Source organism: Schistocerca gregaria, unplaced genomic scaffold (genome assembly GCF_023897955.1).
Source record: "Schistocerca gregaria isolate iqSchGreg1 unplaced genomic scaffold, iqSchGreg1.2 ptg001568l, whole genome shotgun sequence".
NCBI classification, from domain to species: Eukaryota; Metazoa; Arthropoda; class Insecta; order Orthoptera; family Acrididae; genus Schistocerca; species Schistocerca gregaria.
The window spans coordinates 12463-26192 of NW_026062849.1; the positions used below are offsets into that span (position 1 = coordinate 12463).

General features: G+C 54.6%; 41 non-coding genes across 41 annotated transcripts; all 41 read right to left on the minus strand.

The window, feature by feature from the left end:
- Nucleotides 1–349: 349 nt before the first annotated feature.
- Nucleotides 350–421, minus strand: Trnae-cuc (transfer RNA glutamic acid (anticodon CUC)). The gene has a single exon. It is a non-coding gene; the product is annotated as a tRNA-Glu (tRNA).
- A 275-nt stretch (nucleotides 422–696) lies between these two features.
- On the minus strand, nucleotides 697–778 carry Trnal-cag (transfer RNA leucine (anticodon CAG)). Its single transcript has one exon. It is a non-coding gene; the product is annotated as a tRNA-Leu (tRNA).
- A 78-nt stretch (nucleotides 779–856) lies between these two features.
- On the minus strand, nucleotides 857–938 carry Trnal-aag (transfer RNA leucine (anticodon AAG)). Its single transcript has one exon. It is a non-coding gene; the product is annotated as a tRNA-Leu (tRNA).
- A 276-nt stretch (nucleotides 939–1214) lies between these two features.
- Nucleotides 1215–1286, minus strand: Trnah-gug (transfer RNA histidin (anticodon GUG)). Its single transcript has one exon. It is a non-coding gene; the product is annotated as a tRNA-His (tRNA).
- A 371-nt stretch (nucleotides 1287–1657) lies between these two features.
- Trnae-cuc (transfer RNA glutamic acid (anticodon CUC)) lies at nucleotides 1658–1729 on the minus strand. The gene has a single exon. It is a non-coding gene; the product is annotated as a tRNA-Glu (tRNA).
- Nucleotides 1730–2004: 275 nt separating this feature from the next.
- Trnal-cag (transfer RNA leucine (anticodon CAG)) lies at nucleotides 2005–2086 on the minus strand. Its single transcript has one exon. It is a non-coding gene; the product is annotated as a tRNA-Leu (tRNA).
- Nucleotides 2087–2163: 77 nt separating this feature from the next.
- On the minus strand, nucleotides 2164–2245 carry Trnal-aag (transfer RNA leucine (anticodon AAG)). The gene has a single exon. It is a non-coding gene; the product is annotated as a tRNA-Leu (tRNA).
- A 275-nt stretch (nucleotides 2246–2520) lies between these two features.
- Nucleotides 2521–2592, minus strand: Trnah-gug (transfer RNA histidin (anticodon GUG)). Its single transcript has one exon. It is a non-coding gene; the product is annotated as a tRNA-His (tRNA).
- A 371-nt stretch (nucleotides 2593–2963) lies between these two features.
- On the minus strand, nucleotides 2964–3035 carry Trnae-cuc (transfer RNA glutamic acid (anticodon CUC)). Its single transcript has one exon. It is a non-coding gene; the product is annotated as a tRNA-Glu (tRNA).
- Nucleotides 3036–3310: 275 nt separating this feature from the next.
- On the minus strand, nucleotides 3311–3392 carry Trnal-cag (transfer RNA leucine (anticodon CAG)). The gene has a single exon. It is a non-coding gene; the product is annotated as a tRNA-Leu (tRNA).
- A 78-nt stretch (nucleotides 3393–3470) lies between these two features.
- Trnal-aag (transfer RNA leucine (anticodon AAG)) lies at nucleotides 3471–3552 on the minus strand. Its single transcript has one exon. It is a non-coding gene; the product is annotated as a tRNA-Leu (tRNA).
- Nucleotides 3553–3827: 275 nt separating this feature from the next.
- Trnah-gug (transfer RNA histidin (anticodon GUG)) lies at nucleotides 3828–3899 on the minus strand. The gene has a single exon. It is a non-coding gene; the product is annotated as a tRNA-His (tRNA).
- Nucleotides 3900–4269: 370 nt separating this feature from the next.
- Trnae-cuc (transfer RNA glutamic acid (anticodon CUC)) lies at nucleotides 4270–4341 on the minus strand. Its single transcript has one exon. It is a non-coding gene; the product is annotated as a tRNA-Glu (tRNA).
- Nucleotides 4342–4616: 275 nt separating this feature from the next.
- On the minus strand, nucleotides 4617–4698 carry Trnal-cag (transfer RNA leucine (anticodon CAG)). The gene has a single exon. It is a non-coding gene; the product is annotated as a tRNA-Leu (tRNA).
- Nucleotides 4699–4775: 77 nt separating this feature from the next.
- Trnal-aag (transfer RNA leucine (anticodon AAG)) lies at nucleotides 4776–4857 on the minus strand. The gene has a single exon. It is a non-coding gene; the product is annotated as a tRNA-Leu (tRNA).
- Nucleotides 4858–5132: 275 nt separating this feature from the next.
- Trnah-gug (transfer RNA histidin (anticodon GUG)) lies at nucleotides 5133–5204 on the minus strand. The gene has a single exon. It is a non-coding gene; the product is annotated as a tRNA-His (tRNA).
- A 370-nt stretch (nucleotides 5205–5574) lies between these two features.
- Trnae-cuc (transfer RNA glutamic acid (anticodon CUC)) lies at nucleotides 5575–5646 on the minus strand. Its single transcript has one exon. It is a non-coding gene; the product is annotated as a tRNA-Glu (tRNA).
- A 275-nt stretch (nucleotides 5647–5921) lies between these two features.
- Trnal-cag (transfer RNA leucine (anticodon CAG)) lies at nucleotides 5922–6003 on the minus strand. The gene has a single exon. It is a non-coding gene; the product is annotated as a tRNA-Leu (tRNA).
- Nucleotides 6004–6080: 77 nt separating this feature from the next.
- Nucleotides 6081–6162, minus strand: Trnal-aag (transfer RNA leucine (anticodon AAG)). Its single transcript has one exon. It is a non-coding gene; the product is annotated as a tRNA-Leu (tRNA).
- Nucleotides 6163–6437: 275 nt separating this feature from the next.
- On the minus strand, nucleotides 6438–6509 carry Trnah-gug (transfer RNA histidin (anticodon GUG)). Its single transcript has one exon. It is a non-coding gene; the product is annotated as a tRNA-His (tRNA).
- A 371-nt stretch (nucleotides 6510–6880) lies between these two features.
- On the minus strand, nucleotides 6881–6952 carry Trnae-cuc (transfer RNA glutamic acid (anticodon CUC)). The gene has a single exon. It is a non-coding gene; the product is annotated as a tRNA-Glu (tRNA).
- Nucleotides 6953–7227: 275 nt separating this feature from the next.
- On the minus strand, nucleotides 7228–7309 carry Trnal-cag (transfer RNA leucine (anticodon CAG)). Its single transcript has one exon. It is a non-coding gene; the product is annotated as a tRNA-Leu (tRNA).
- Nucleotides 7310–7386: 77 nt separating this feature from the next.
- On the minus strand, nucleotides 7387–7468 carry Trnal-aag (transfer RNA leucine (anticodon AAG)). The gene has a single exon. It is a non-coding gene; the product is annotated as a tRNA-Leu (tRNA).
- A 275-nt stretch (nucleotides 7469–7743) lies between these two features.
- Nucleotides 7744–7815, minus strand: Trnah-gug (transfer RNA histidin (anticodon GUG)). The gene has a single exon. It is a non-coding gene; the product is annotated as a tRNA-His (tRNA).
- Nucleotides 7816–8185: 370 nt separating this feature from the next.
- Trnae-cuc (transfer RNA glutamic acid (anticodon CUC)) lies at nucleotides 8186–8258 on the minus strand. Its single transcript has one exon. It is a non-coding gene; the product is annotated as a tRNA-Glu (tRNA).
- A 275-nt stretch (nucleotides 8259–8533) lies between these two features.
- On the minus strand, nucleotides 8534–8615 carry Trnal-cag (transfer RNA leucine (anticodon CAG)). Its single transcript has one exon. It is a non-coding gene; the product is annotated as a tRNA-Leu (tRNA).
- Nucleotides 8616–8692: 77 nt separating this feature from the next.
- On the minus strand, nucleotides 8693–8774 carry Trnal-aag (transfer RNA leucine (anticodon AAG)). The gene has a single exon. It is a non-coding gene; the product is annotated as a tRNA-Leu (tRNA).
- A 275-nt stretch (nucleotides 8775–9049) lies between these two features.
- On the minus strand, nucleotides 9050–9121 carry Trnah-gug (transfer RNA histidin (anticodon GUG)). The gene has a single exon. It is a non-coding gene; the product is annotated as a tRNA-His (tRNA).
- A 370-nt stretch (nucleotides 9122–9491) lies between these two features.
- Nucleotides 9492–9563, minus strand: Trnae-cuc (transfer RNA glutamic acid (anticodon CUC)). Its single transcript has one exon. It is a non-coding gene; the product is annotated as a tRNA-Glu (tRNA).
- A 275-nt stretch (nucleotides 9564–9838) lies between these two features.
- On the minus strand, nucleotides 9839–9920 carry Trnal-cag (transfer RNA leucine (anticodon CAG)). Its single transcript has one exon. It is a non-coding gene; the product is annotated as a tRNA-Leu (tRNA).
- Nucleotides 9921–9998: 78 nt separating this feature from the next.
- Nucleotides 9999–10080, minus strand: Trnal-aag (transfer RNA leucine (anticodon AAG)). The gene has a single exon. It is a non-coding gene; the product is annotated as a tRNA-Leu (tRNA).
- Nucleotides 10081–10355: 275 nt separating this feature from the next.
- Nucleotides 10356–10427, minus strand: Trnah-gug (transfer RNA histidin (anticodon GUG)). The gene has a single exon. It is a non-coding gene; the product is annotated as a tRNA-His (tRNA).
- A 371-nt stretch (nucleotides 10428–10798) lies between these two features.
- Trnae-cuc (transfer RNA glutamic acid (anticodon CUC)) lies at nucleotides 10799–10870 on the minus strand. The gene has a single exon. It is a non-coding gene; the product is annotated as a tRNA-Glu (tRNA).
- A 275-nt stretch (nucleotides 10871–11145) lies between these two features.
- Nucleotides 11146–11227, minus strand: Trnal-cag (transfer RNA leucine (anticodon CAG)). Its single transcript has one exon. It is a non-coding gene; the product is annotated as a tRNA-Leu (tRNA).
- Nucleotides 11228–11305: 78 nt separating this feature from the next.
- Nucleotides 11306–11387, minus strand: Trnal-aag (transfer RNA leucine (anticodon AAG)). Its single transcript has one exon. It is a non-coding gene; the product is annotated as a tRNA-Leu (tRNA).
- A 275-nt stretch (nucleotides 11388–11662) lies between these two features.
- On the minus strand, nucleotides 11663–11734 carry Trnah-gug (transfer RNA histidin (anticodon GUG)). The gene has a single exon. It is a non-coding gene; the product is annotated as a tRNA-His (tRNA).
- A 370-nt stretch (nucleotides 11735–12104) lies between these two features.
- Trnae-cuc (transfer RNA glutamic acid (anticodon CUC)) lies at nucleotides 12105–12176 on the minus strand. Its single transcript has one exon. It is a non-coding gene; the product is annotated as a tRNA-Glu (tRNA).
- Nucleotides 12177–12451: 275 nt separating this feature from the next.
- On the minus strand, nucleotides 12452–12533 carry Trnal-cag (transfer RNA leucine (anticodon CAG)). Its single transcript has one exon. It is a non-coding gene; the product is annotated as a tRNA-Leu (tRNA).
- A 77-nt stretch (nucleotides 12534–12610) lies between these two features.
- Trnal-aag (transfer RNA leucine (anticodon AAG)) lies at nucleotides 12611–12692 on the minus strand. The gene has a single exon. It is a non-coding gene; the product is annotated as a tRNA-Leu (tRNA).
- Nucleotides 12693–12967: 275 nt separating this feature from the next.
- Nucleotides 12968–13039, minus strand: Trnah-gug (transfer RNA histidin (anticodon GUG)). The gene has a single exon. It is a non-coding gene; the product is annotated as a tRNA-His (tRNA).
- Nucleotides 13040–13409: 370 nt separating this feature from the next.
- On the minus strand, nucleotides 13410–13481 carry Trnae-cuc (transfer RNA glutamic acid (anticodon CUC)). Its single transcript has one exon. It is a non-coding gene; the product is annotated as a tRNA-Glu (tRNA).
- Between the last annotated feature and the right edge of the window lie 249 nt (nucleotides 13482–13730).

Consider the following 13730-nt stretch of genomic DNA (forward strand, 5'->3'; position numbering starts at 1 on the left):
AGTCCTCGCGACTGCATGTTGCGATGCACAGCAAAGCTCGGCCCACACACCACTGTGTCAGACGCGGGCTCCATTATATGTATACTGGCAAACGAACGTGTCTGCGATGTAAGGACACTAAGCAGTGTGGTTAGCTGCATTCAACCCCCGTGGCAGTGTCTTGCAGTCCTCCTACTCTGTTCACCTCAGGTATGTGCCTCGATAAGAGGTGGACAGATGTCGCATCGCTCTCGCCGTCACTTGTGACCACGAATCGTACTTAACGTAGTTTTCTGCAAGCGTCAGCGAAGCGTCAGTCGAGCTAAGTCGGGCCAAGTCGCATAAGAGGAGCAACAAATTGCGCTCGCTTTTCCGGTACCGGGAATCGAACCCGGGCCTCCTGGGTGAGAGCCAGGTATCCTAGCCACTAGACCACACCGGACAACGGCACAAGGGCTACTCCAGCGAACGCAGCAATCTATACACACGCTACTAAACGACAACTACAAAATTATACGCTCCCACTTTGTACAGCGGCATTCTCGGGACTCATTTCGTGGAGACGAACGCCAGCCACTATGACACCAAACGGCGCCTGTGAATCATGTCGTTGCACCGCGCACTGTGCTACGACAATTTAAGAAAGAGACGCTCACGGCTTGCTGCGCTGCTTTCGTCGCGGGTAATCAGTGCTGCGGCTTTCGAGACAGAAAACATTGGCAGCGGTGGGATTCGAACCCACGCCTCCGAGGAGACTGGTGCCTGAAACCAGCGCCTTAGACCGCTCGGCCACGCTACCGACGCTGCACGGCGGTCACAGGAGCTGCGTTCTACCCCCACGAGAAAACACCGCAATGGCACAAAAAACAGAAAAATGTGGCAGCGGTGGGATTCGAACCCACGCCTCCGAAGAGACTGGTGCCTTAAACCAGCGCCTTAGACCGCTCGGCCACGCTACCTGTGCCAGTGTTCTTCGCTTTTGTAGAAACAGTGCACGACACAGCTGCGACTGGCTGCTCATCCATTGCACCTCAAACAACTGCCCTTCTCGAATAGAGAGTAACTACACAGGTAGCTGCCCGCGCTCTCGTGTGGCGGCATTGCGTGTTGATAAAGAATTGGTAGTGCCACCTGCAGCCTGCGGAACATGAGTGAAAAATAAAGAGGGCACCGTGATTTCAAACACTGAGTCACAACCGTCACTGCAGCGACACCAAGGCAAAAACTTTAAAAATTGCCGTGACCAGGATTCGAACCTGGGTTATTGCGGCCACAACGCAATGTCCTAACCACTAGACGATCACGGCCACGGAAGCACCGCCGAGGGCAGTCCTCGCGACTGCATGTTGCGATGCACAGCAAAGCTCGGCCCACACACCACTGTGTCAGACGCGGGCTCCATTATATGTATACTGGCAAACGAACGTGTCTGCGATGTAAGGACACTAAGCAGTGTGGTTAGCTGCATTCAACCCCCCGTGGCAGTGTCTTGCAGTCCTCCTACTCTGTTCACCTCAGGTATGTGCCTCGATAAGAGGTGGACAGATGTCGCATCGCTCTCGCCGTCACTTGTGACCACGAATCGTACTTAACGTAGTTTTCTGCAAGCGTCAGCGAAGCGTCAGTCGAGCTAAGTCGGGCCAAGTCGCATAAGAGGAGCAACAAATTGCGCTCGCTTTTCCGGTACCGGGAATCGAACCCGGGCCTCCTGGGTGAGAGCCAGGTATCCTAGCCACTAGACCACACCGGACAACGGCACAAGGGCTACTCCAGCGAACGCAGCAATCTATACACACGCTACTAAACGACAACTACAAAATTATACGCTCCCACTTTGTACAGCGGCATTCTCGGGACTCATTTCGTGGAGACGAACGCCAGCCACTATGACACCAAACGGCGCCTGTGAATCATGTCGTTGCACCGCGCACTGTGCTACGACAATTTAAGAAAGAGACGCTCACGGCTTGCTGCGCTGCTTTCGTCGCGGGTAATCAGTGCTGCGGCTTTCGAGACAGAAAACATTGGCAGCGGTGGGATTCGAACCCACGCCTCCGAGGAGACTGGTGCCTGAAACCAGCGCCTTAGACCGCTCGGCCACGCTACCGACGCTGCACGGCGGTCACAGGAGCTGCGTTCTACCCCACGAGAAAACACCGCAATGGCACAAAAAACAGAAAAATGTGGCAGCGGTGGGATTCGAACCCACGCCTCCGAAGAGACTGGTGCCTTAAACCAGCGCCTTAGACCGCTCGGCCACGCTACCTGTGCCAGTGTTCTTCGCTTTTGTAGAAACAGTGCACGACACAGCTGCGACTGGCTGCTCATCCATTGCACCTCAAACAACTGCCCTTCTCGAATAGAGAGTAACTACACAGGTAGCTGCCCGCGCTCTCGTGTGGCGGCATTGCGTGTTGATAAAGAATTGGTAGTGCCACCTGCAGCCTGCGGAACATGAGTGAAAAATAAAGAGGGCACCGTGATTTCAAACACTGAGTCACAACCGTCACTGCAGCGACACCAAGGCAAAACTTTAAAAATTGCCGTGACCAGGATTCGAACCTGGGTTATTGCGGCCACAACGCAATGTCCTAACCACTAGACGATCACGGCCACGGAAGCACCGCCGAGGGCAGTCCTCGCGACTGCATGTTGCGATGCACAGCAAAGCTCGGCCCACACACCACTGTGTCAGACGCGGGCTCCATTATATGTATACTGGCAAACGAACGTGTCTGCGATGTAAGGACACTAAGCAGTGTGGTTAGCTGCATTCAACCCCCGTGGCAGTGTCTTGCAGTCCTCCTACTCTGTTCACCTCAGGTATGTGCCTCGATAAGAGGTGGACAGATGTCGCATCGCTCTCGCCGTCACTTGTGACCACGAATCGTACTTAACGTAGTTTTCTGCAAGCGTCAGCGAAGCGTCAGTCGAGCTAAGTCGGGCCAAGTCGCATAAGAGGAGCAACAAATTGCGCTCGCTTTTTCCGGTACCGGGAATCGAACCCGGGCCTCCTGGGTGAGAGCCAGGTATCCTAGCCACTAGACCACACCGGACAACGGCACAAGGGCTACTCCAGCGAACGCAGCAATCTATACACACGCTACTAAACGACAACTACAAAATTATACGCTCCCACTTTGTACAGCGGCATTCTCGGGACTCATTTCGTGGAGACGAACGCCAGCCACTATGACACCAAACGGCGCCTGTGAATCATGTCGTTGCACCGCGCACTGTGCTACGACAATTTAAGAAAGAGACGCTCACGGCTTGCTGCGCTGCTTTCGTCGCGGGTAATCAGTGCTGCGGCTTTCGAGACAGAAAACATTGGCAGCGGTGGGATTCGAACCCACGCCTCCGAGGAGACTGGTGCCTGAAACCAGCGCCTTAGACCGCTCGGCCACGCTACCGACGCTGCACGGCGGTCACAGGAGCTGCGTTTCTACCCCACGAGAAAACACCGCAATGGCACAAAAAACAGAAAAATGTGGCAGCGGTGGGATTCGAACCCACGCCTCCGAAGAGACTGGTGCCTTAAACCAGCGCCTTAGACCGCTCGGCCACGCTACCTGTGCCAGTGTTCTTCGCTTTTGTAGAAACAGTGCACGACACAGCTGCGACTGGCTGCTCATCCATTGCACCTCAAACAACTGCCCTTCTCGAATAGAGAGTAACTACACAGGTAGCTGCCCGCGCTCTCGTGTGGCGGCATTGCGTGTTGATAAAGAATTGGTAGTGCCACCTGCAGCCTGCGGAACATGAGTGAAAAATAAAGAGGGCACCGTGATTTCAAACACTGAGTCACAACCGTCACTGCAGCGACACCAAGGCAAAACTTTAAAAATTGCCGTGACCAGGATTCGAACCTGGGTTATTGCGGCCACAACGCAATGTCCTAACCACTAGACGATCACGGCCACGGAAGCACCGCCGAGGGCAGTCCTCGCGACTGCATGTTGCGATGCACAGCAAAGCTCGGCCCACACACCACTGTGTCAGACGCGGGCTCCATTATATGTATACTGGCAAACGAACGTGTCTGCGATGTAAGGACACTAAGCAGTGTGGTTAGCTGCATTCAACCCCCGTGGCAGTGTCTTGCAGTCCTCCTACTCTGTTCACCTCAGGTATGTGCCTCGATAAGAGGTGGACAGATGTCGCATCGCTCTCGCCGTCACTTGTGACCACGAATCGTACTTAACGTAGTTTTCTGCAAGCGTCAGCGAAGCGTCAGTCGAGCTAAGTCGGGCCAAGTCGCATAAGAGGAGCAACAAATTGCGCTCGCTTTTCCGGTACCGGGAATCGAACCCGGGCCTCCTGGGTGAGAGCCAGGTATCCTAGCCACTAGACCACACCGGACAACGGCACAAGGGCTACTCCAGCGAACGCAGCAATCTATACACACGCTACTAAACGACAACTACAAAATTATACGCTCCCACTTTGTACAGCGGCATTCTCGGGACTCATTTCGTGGAGACGAACGCCAGCCACTATGACACCAAACGGCGCCTGTGAATCATGTCGTTGCACCGCGCACTGTGCTACGACAATTTAAGAAAGAGACGCTCACGGCTTGCTGCGCTGCTTTCGTCGCGGGTAATCAGTGCTGCGGCTTTCGAGACAGAAAACATTGGCAGCGGTGGGATTCGAACCCACGCCTCCGAGGAGACTGGTGCCTGAAACCAGCGCCTTAGACCGCTCGGCCACGCTACCGACGCTGCACGGCGGTCACAGGAGCTGCGTTCTACCCCACGAGAAAACACCGCAATGGCACAAAAAACAGAAAAATGTGGCAGCGGTGGGATTCGAACCCACGCCTCCGAAGAGACTGGTGCCTTAAACCAGCGCCTTAGACCGCTCGGCCACGCTACCTGTGCCAGTGTTCTTCGCTTTTGTAGAAACAGTGCACGACACAGCTGCGACTGGCTGCTCATCCATTGCACCTCAAACAACTGCCCTTCTCGAATAGAGAGTAACTACACAGGTAGCTGCCCGCGCTCTCGTGTGGCGGCATTGCGTGTTGATAAAGAATTGGTAGTGCCACCTGCAGCCTGCGGAACATGAGTGAAAAATAAAGAGGGCACCGTGATTTCAAACACTGAGTCACAACCGTCACTGCAGCGACACCAAGGCAAAACTTTAAAAATTGCCGTGACCAGGATTCGAACCTGGGTTATTGCGGCCACAACGCAATGTCCTAACCACTAGACGATCACGGCCACGGAAGCACCGCCGAGGGCAGTCCTCGCGACTGCATGTTGCGATGCACAGCAAAGCTCGGCCCACACACCACTGTGTCAGACGCGGGCTCCATTATATGTATACTGGCAAACGAACGTGTCTGCGATGTAAGGACACTAAGCAGTGTGGTTAGCTGCATTCAACCCCCGTGGCAGTGTCTTGCAGTCCTCCTACTCTGTTCACCTCAGGTATGTGCCTCGATAAGAGGTGGACAGATGTCGCATCGCTCTCGCCGTCACTTGTGACCACGAATCGTACTTAACGTAGTTTTCTGCAAGCGTCAGCGAAGCGTCAGTCGAGCTAAGTCGGGCCAAGTCGCATAAGAGGAGCAACAAATTGCGCTCGCTTTTCCGGTACCGGGAATCGAACCCGGGCCTCCTGGGTGAGAGCCAGGTATCCTAGCCACTAGACCACACCGGACAACGGCACAAGGGCTACTCCAGCGAACGCAGCAATCTATACACACGCTACTAAACGACAACTACAAAATTATACGCTCCCACTTTGTACAGCGGCATTCTCGGGACTCATTTCGTGGAGACGAACGCCAGCCACTATGACACCAAACGGCGCCTGTGAATCATGTCGTTGCACCGCGCACTGTGCTACGACAATTTAAGAAAGAGACGCTCACGGCTTGCTGCGCTGCTTTCGTCGCGGGTAATCAGTGCTGCGGCTTTCGAGACAGAAAACATTGGCAGCGGTGGGATTCGAACCCACGCCTCCGAGGAGACTGGTGCCTGAAACCAGCGCCTTAGACCGCTCGGCCACGCTACCGACGCTGCACGGCGGTCACAGGAGCTGCGTTCTACCCCACGAGAAAACACCGCAATGGCACAAAAAACAGAAAAATGTGGCAGCGGTGGGATTCGAACCCACGCCTCCGAAGAGACTGGTGCCTTAAACCAGCGCCTTAGACCGCTCGGCCACGCTACCTGTGCCAGTGTTCTTCGCTTTTGTAGAAACAGTGCACGACACAGCTGCGACTGGCTGCTCATCCATTGCACCTCAAACAACTGCCCTTCTCGAATAGAGAGTAACTACACAGGTAGCTGCCCGCGCTCTCGTGTGGCGGCATTGCGTGTTGATAAAGAATTGGTAGTGCCACCTGCAGCCTGCGGAACATGAGTGAAAAATAAAGAGGGCACCGTGATTTCAAACACTGAGTCACAACCGTCACTGCAGCGACACCAAGGCAAAACTTTAAAAATTGCCGTGACCAGGATTCGAACCTGGGTTATTGCGGCCACAACGCAATGTCCTAACCACTAGACGATCACGGCCACGGAAGCACCGCCGAGGGCAGTCCTCGCGACTGCATGTTGCGATGCACAGCAAAGCTCGGCCCACACACCACTGTGTCAGACGCGGGCTCCATTATATGTATACTGGCAAACGAACGTGTCTGCGATGTAAGGACACTAAGCAGTGTGGTTAGCTGCATTCAACCCCCCGTGGCAGTGTCTTGCAGTCCTCCTACTCTGTTCACCTCAGGTATGTGCCTCGATAAGAGGTGGACAGATGTCGCATCGCTCTCGCCGTCACTTGTGACCACGAATCGTACTTAACGTAGTTTTCTGCAAGCGTCAGCGAAGCGTCAGTCGAGCTAAGTCGGGCCAAGTCGCATAAGAGGAGCAACAAATTGCGCTCGCTTTTCCGGTACCGGGAATCGAACCCGGGCCTCCTGGGTGAGAGCCAGGTATCCTAGCCACTAGACCACACCGGACAACGGCACAAGGGCTACTCCAGCGAACGCAGCAATCTATACACACGCTACTAAACGACAACTACAAAATTATACGCTCCCACTTTGTACAGCGGCATTCTCGGGACTCATTTCGTGGAGACGAACGCCAGCCACTATGACACCAAACGGCGCCTGTGAATCATGTCGTTGCACCGCGCACTGTGCTACGACAATTTAAGAAAGAGACGCTCACGGCTTGCTGCGCTGCTTTCGTCGCGGGTAATCAGTGCTGCGGCTTTCGAGACAGAAAACATTGGCAGCGGTGGGATTCGAACCCACGCCTCCGAGGAGACTGGTGCCTGAAACCAGCGCCTTAGACCGCTCGGCCACGCTACCGACGCTGCACGGCGGTCACAGGAGCTGCGTTCTACCCCACGAGAAAACACCGCAATGGCACAAAAAACAGAAAAATGTGGCAGCGGTGGGATTCGAACCCACGCCTCCGAAGAGACTGGTGCCTTAAACCAGCGCCTTAGACCGCTCGGCCACGCTACCTGTGCCAGTGTTCTTCGCTTTTGTAGAAACAGTGCACGACACAGCTGCGACTGGCTGCTCATCCATTGCACCTCAAACAACTGCCCTTCTCGAATAGAGAGTAACTACACAGGTAGCTGCCCGCGCTCTCGTGTGGCGGCATTGCGTGTTGATAAAGAATTGGTAGTGCCACCTGCAGCCTGCGGAACATGAGTGAAAAATAAAGAGGGCACCGTGATTTCAAACACTGAGTCACAACCGTCACTGCAGCGACACCAAGGCAAAACTTTAAAAATTGCCGTGACCAGGATTCGAACCTGGGTTATTGCGGCCACAACGCAATGTCCTAACCACTAGACGATCACGGCCACGGAAGCACCGCCGAGGGCAGTCCTCGCGACTGCATGTTGCGATGCACAGCAAAGCTCGGCCCACACACCACTGTGTCAGACGCGGGCTCCATTATATGTATACTGGCAAACGAACGTGTCTGCGATGTAAGGACACTAAGCAGTGTGGTTAGCTGCATTCAACCCCCGTGGCAGTGTCTTGCAGTCCTCCTACTCTGTTCACCTCAGGTATGTGCCTCGATAAGAGGTGGACAGATGTCGCATCGCTCTCGCCGTCACTTGTGACCACGAATCGTACTTAACGTAGTTTTCTGCAAGCGTCAGCGAAGCGTCAGTCGAGCTAAGTCGGGCCAAGTCGCATAAGAGGAGCAACAAATTGCGCTCGCTTTTCCGGTACCGGGGAATCGAACCCGGGCCTCCTGGGTGAGAGCCAGGTATCCTAGCCACTAGACCACACCGGACAACGGCACAAGGGCTACTCCAGCGAACGCAGCAATCTATACACACGCTACTAAACGACAACTACAAAATTATACGCTCCCACTTTGTACAGCGGCATTCTCGGGACTCATTTCGTGGAGACGAACGCCAGCCACTATGACACCAAACGGCGCCTGTGAATCATGTCGTTGCACCGCGCACTGTGCTACGACAATTTAAGAAAGAGACGCTCACGGCTTGCTGCGCTGCTTTCGTCGCGGGTAATCAGTGCTGCGGCTTTCGAGACAGAAAACATTGGCAGCGGTGGGATTCGAACCCACGCCTCCGAGGAGACTGGTGCCTGAAACCAGCGCCTTAGACCGCTCGGCCACGCTACCGACGCTGCACGGCGGTCACAGGAGCTGCGTTCTACCCCACGAGAAAACACCGCAATGGCACAAAAAACAGAAAAATGTGGCAGCGGTGGGATTCGAACCCACGCCTCCGAAGAGACTGGTGCCTTAAACCAGCGCCTTAGACCGCTCGGCCACGCTACCTGTGCCAGTGTTCTTCGCTTTTGTAGAAACAGTGCACGACACAGCTGCGACTGGCTGCTCATCCATTGCACCTCAAACAACTGCCCTTCTCGAATAGAGAGTAACTACACAGGTAGCTGCCCGCGCTCTCGTGTGGCGGCATTGCGTGTTGATAAAGAATTGGTAGTGCCACCTGCAGCCTGCGGAACATGAGTGAAAAATAAAGAGGGCACCGTGATTTCAAACACTGAGTCACAACCGTCACTGCAGCGACACCAAGGCAAAACTTTAAAAATTGCCGTGACCAGGATTCGAACCTGGGTTATTGCGGCCACAACGCAATGTCCTAACCACTAGACGATCACGGCCACGGAAGCACCGCCGAGGGCAGTCCTCGCGACTGCATGTTGCGATGCACAGCAAAGCTCGGCCCACACACCACTGTGTCAGACGCGGGCTCCATTATATGTATACTGGCAAACGAACGTGTCTGCGATGTAAGGACACTAAGCAGTGTGGTTAGCTGCATTCAACCCCCGTGGCAGTGTCTTGCAGTCCTCCTACTCTGTTCACCTCAGGTATGTGCCTCGATAAGAGGTGGACAGATGTCGCATCGCTCTCGCCGTCACTTGTGACCACGAATCGTACTTAACGTAGTTTTCTGCAAGCGTCAGCGAAGCGTCAGTCGAGCTAAGTCGGGCCAAGTCGCATAAGAGGAGCAACAAATTGCGCTCGCTTTTCCGGTACCGGGAATCGAACCCGGGCCTCCTGGGTGAGAGCCAGGTATCCTAGCCACTAGACCACACCGGACAACGGCACAAGGGCTACTCCAGCGAACGCAGCAATCTATACACACGCTACTAAACGACAACTACAAAATTATACGCTCCCACTTTGTACAGCGGCATTCTCGGGACTCATTTCGTGGAGACGAACGCCAGCCACTATGACACCAAACGGCGCCTGTGAATCATGTCGTTGCACCGCGCACTGTGCTACGACAATTTAAGAAAGAGACGCTCACGGCTTGCTGCGCTGCTTTCGTCGCGGGTAATCAGTGCTGCGGCTTTCGAGACAGAAAACATTGGCAGCGGTGGGATTCGAACCCACGCCTCCGAGGAGACTGGTGCCTGAAACCAGCGCCTTAGACCGCTCGGCCACGCTACCGACGCTGCACGGCGGTCACAGGAGCTGCGTTCTACCCCACGAGAAAACACCGCAATGGCACAAAAAAACAGAAAAATGTGGCAGCGGTGGGATTCGAACCCACGCCTCCGAAGAGACTGGTGCCTTAAACCAGCGCCTTAGACCGCTCGGCCACGCTACCTGTGCCAGTGTTCTTCGCTTTTGTAGAAACAGTGCACGACACAGCTGCGACTGGCTGCTCATCCATTGCACCTCAAACAACTGCCCTTCTCGAATAGAGAGTAACTACACAGGTAGCTGCCCGCGCTCTCGTGTGGCGGCATTGCGTGTTGATAAAGAATTGGTAGTGCCACCTGCAGCCTGCGGAACATGAGTGAAAAATAAAGAGGGCACCGTGATTTCAAACACTGAGTCACAACCGTCACTGCAGCGACACCAAGGCAAAACTTTAAAAATTGCCGTGACCAGGATTCGAACCTGGGTTATTGCGGCCACAACGCAATGTCCTAACCACTAGACGATCACGGCCACGGAAGCACCGCCGAGGGCAGTCCTCGCGACTGCATGTTGCGATGCACAGCAAAGCTCGGCCCACACACCACTGTGTCAGACGCGGGCTCCATTATATGTATACTGGCAAACGAACGTGTCTGCGATGTAAGGACACTAAGCAGTGTGGTTAGCTGCATTCAACCCCCGTGGCAGTGTCCTTGCAGTCCTCCTACTCTGTTCACCTCAGGTATGTGCCTCGATAAGAGGTGGACAGATGTCGCATCGCTCTCGCCGTCACTTGTGACCACGAATCGTACTTAACGTAGTTTTCTGCAAGCGTCAGCGAAGCGTCAGTCGAGCTAAGTCGGGCCAAGTCGCATAAGAGGAGCAACAAATTGCGCTCGCTTTTCCGGTACCGGGAATCGAACCCGGGCCTCCTGGGTGAGAGCCAGGTATCCTAGCCACTAGACCACACCGGACAACGGCACAAGGGCTACTCCAGCGAACGCAGCAATCTATACACACGCTACTAAACGACAACTACAAAATTATACGCTCCCACTTTGTACAGCGGCATTCTCGGGACTCATTTCGTGGAGACGAACGCCAGCCACTATGACACCAAACGGCGCCTGTGAATCATGTCGTTGCACCGCGCACTGTGCTACGACAATTTAAGAAAGAGACGCTCACGGCTTGCTGCGCTGCTTTCGTCGCGGGTAATCAGTGCTGCGGCTTTCGAGACAGAAAACATTGGCAGCGGTGGGATTCGAACCCACGCCTCCGAGGAGACTGGTGCCTGAAACCAGCGCCTTAGACCGCTCGGCCACGCTACCGACGCTGCACGGCGGTCACAGGAGCTGCGTTCTACCCCACGAGAAAACACCGCAATGGCACAAAAAAACAGAAAAATGTGGCAGCGGTGGGATTCGAACCCACGCCTCCGAAGAGACTGGTGCCTTAAACCAGCGCCTTAGACCGCTCGGCCACGCTACCTGTGCCAGTGTTCTTCGCTTTTGTAGAAACAGTGCACGACACAGCTGCGACTGGCTGCTCATCCATTGCACCTCAAACAACTGCCCTTCTCGAATAGAGAGTAACTACACAGGTAGCTGCCCGCGCTCTCGTGTGGCGGCATTGCGTGTTGATAAAGAATTGGTAGTGCCACCTGCAGCCTGCGGAACATGAGTGAAAAATAAAGAGGGCACCGTGATTTCAAACACTGAGTCACAACCGTCACTGCAGCGACACCAAGGCAAAACTTTAAAAATTGCCGTGACCAGGATTCGAACCTGGGTTATTGCGGCCACAACGCAATGTCCTAACCACTAGACGATCACGGCCACGGAAGCACCGCCGAGGGCAGTCCTCGCGACTGCATGTTGCGATGCACAGCAAAGCTCGGCCCACACACCACTGTGTCAGACGCGGGCTCCATTATATGTATACTGGCAAACGAACGTGTCTGCGATGTAAGGACACTAAGCAGTGTGGTTAGCTGCATTCAACCCCCGTGGCAGTGTCTTGCAGTCCTCCTACTCTGTTCACCTCAGGTATGTGCCTCGATAAGAGGTGGACAGATGTCGCATCGCTCTCGCCGTCACTTGTGACCACGAATCGTACTTAACGTAGTTTTCTGCAAGCGTCAGCGAAGCGTCAGTCGAGCTAAGTCGGGCCAAGTCGCATAAGAGGAGCAACAAATTGCGCTCGCTTTTCCGGTACCGGGAATCGAACCCGGGCCTCCTGGGTGAGAGCCAGGTATCCTAGCCACTAGACCACACCGGACAACGGCACAAGGGCTACTCCAGCGAACGCAGCAATCTATACACACGCTACTAAACGACAACTACAAAATTATACGCTCCCACTTTGTACAGCGGCATTCTCGGGACTCATTTCGTGGAGACGAACGCCAGCCACTATGACACCAAACGGCGCCTGTGAATCATGTCGTTGCACCGCGCACTGTGCTACGACAATTTAAGAAAGAGACGCTCACGGCTTGCTGCGCTGCTTTCGTCGCGGGTAATCAGTGCTGCGGCTTTCGAGACAGAAAACATTGGCAGCGGTGGGATTCGAACCCACGCCTCCGAGGAGACTGGTGCCTGAAACCAGCGCCTTAGACCGCTCGGCCACGCTACCGACGCTGCACGGCGGTCACAGGAGCTGCGTTCTACCCCACGAGAAAACACCGCAATGGCACAAAAAACAGAAAAATGTGGCAGCGGTGGGATTCGAACCCACGCCTCCGAAGAGACTGGTGCCTTAAACCAGCGCCTTAGACCGCTCGGCCACGCTACCTGTGCCAGTGTTCTTCGCTTTTGTAGAAACAGTGCACGACACAGCTGCGACTGGCTGCTCATCCATTGCACCTCAAACAACTGCCCTTCTCGAATAGAGAGTAACTACACAGGTAGCTGCCCGCGCTCTCGTGTGGCGGCATTGCGTGTTGATAAAGAATTGGTAGTGCCACCTGCAGCCTGCGGAACATGAGTGAAAAATAAAGAGGGCACCGTGATTTCAAACACTGAGTCACAACCGTCACTGCAGCGACACCAAGGCAAAACTTTAAAAATTGCCGTGACCAGGATTCGAACCTGGGTTATTGCGGCCACAACGCAATGTCCTAACCACTAGACGATCACGGCCACGGAAGCACCGCCGAGGGCAGTCCTCGCGACTGCATGTTGCGATGCACAGCAAAGCTCGGCCCACACACCACTGTGTCAGACGCGGGCTCCATTATATGTATACTGGCAAACGAACGTGTCTGCGATGTAAGGACACTAAGCAGTGTGGTTAGCTGCATTCAACCCCCGTGGCAGTGTCTTGCAGTCCTCCTACTCTGTTCACCTCAGGTATGTGCCTCGATAAGAGGTGGACAGATGTCGCATCGCTCTCGCCGTCACTTGTGACCACGAATCGTACTTAACGTAGTTTTCTGCAAGCGTCAGCGAAGCGTCAGTCGAGCTAAGTCGGGCCAAGTCGCATAAGAGGAGCAACAAATTGCGCTCGCTTTTCCGGTACCGGGAATCGAACCCGGGCCTCCTGGGTGAGAGCCAGGTATCCTAGCCACTAGACCACACCGGACAACGGCACAAGGGCTACTCCAGCGAACGCAGCAATCTATACACACGCTACTAAACGACAACTACAAAATTATACGCTCCCACTTTGTACAGCGGCATTCTCGGGACTCATTTCGTGGAGACGAACGCCAGCCACTATGACACCAAACGGCGCCTGTGAATCATGTCGTTGCACCGCGCACTGTGCTACGACAATTTAAGAAAGAGACGCTCACGGCTTGCTGCGCTGCTTTATCTGTCTCGCGTGTAT